At 38.5% G+C, this 618-nt stretch overlaps 1 long non-coding RNA gene across 1 annotated transcript in view; it reads left to right on the top strand.

Moving 5' to 3' along the window:
* Positions 1-226: 226 nt before the first annotated feature.
* LOC123521123 overlaps positions 227-618 on the top strand; it is a 6,797-nt gene continuing 6,405 nt past the window's right edge. The window contains exon 1 of the long non-coding RNA XR_006679600.1: positions 227-316. This is a non-coding gene — a long non-coding RNA (uncharacterized LOC123521123). The remainder of the gene's footprint in view (positions 317-618) is intronic.

Below are 618 nucleotides of genomic sequence, written 5' to 3'. Positions count from 1 at the left end.
TGACACAAATCTCAGACTACTGAAAGCACACATTTTGAAGGATCCTGTGACTGTGTATAATAATGAAGATTCTTTCAAGGCCTTGCTTCCAGAACTGGCCTCAAGACACTTGATTTTTATTGTGTTTCCAAATAATCTATTTATGCCACTTGATGTTTAATCAGCAAAATTTACTTTTACGATTCCGTCACATCTTTATTTTCTCTCACTCTCATTTTTAACATCAGGAGTCACAGAATAGTTAACCAGCTAAGTGCACCCAATGAATGCCCTGTCGAGACAAATTCCCACCAGCTCCTGCCTGACTCCAAACCAAGTGAGTATTTTATTGGACCACCCTCCCTCCAAGGCAGTCACTCCGGAATCATTATGTCTTATTGCTGCCATTTTTTATGTCACTTCATAATTGTCCTTTTTTTTTTCTCTCTCTCCTACTCACTTATTATCGCTGAGGCTTCTGTACTGGACAGAAATATTCAACAAAGGAGAGAGAACACACAAAACCTTGAAAGAAGGAAGAAGGTTAACTACTTGTAGTAGTTAAGCACCAGAAAATCCCATAGGTATTCAGACTGGAAAGAAAAAACCAGCTGTGTGTGTGTATACATACATATACAG

This window comes from Echinops telfairi, unplaced genomic scaffold (genome assembly GCF_000313985.2).
Source record: "Echinops telfairi isolate 266 unplaced genomic scaffold, ASM31398v2 ScPeMD7_7469;HRSCAF=8507_1, whole genome shotgun sequence".
Classification (NCBI taxonomy): domain Eukaryota; kingdom Metazoa; phylum Chordata; class Mammalia; order Afrosoricida; family Tenrecidae; genus Echinops; species Echinops telfairi.
Note: the sequence above shows the minus strand (reverse complement) of the source record. Positions and strands in the feature narration are given on the sequence as shown.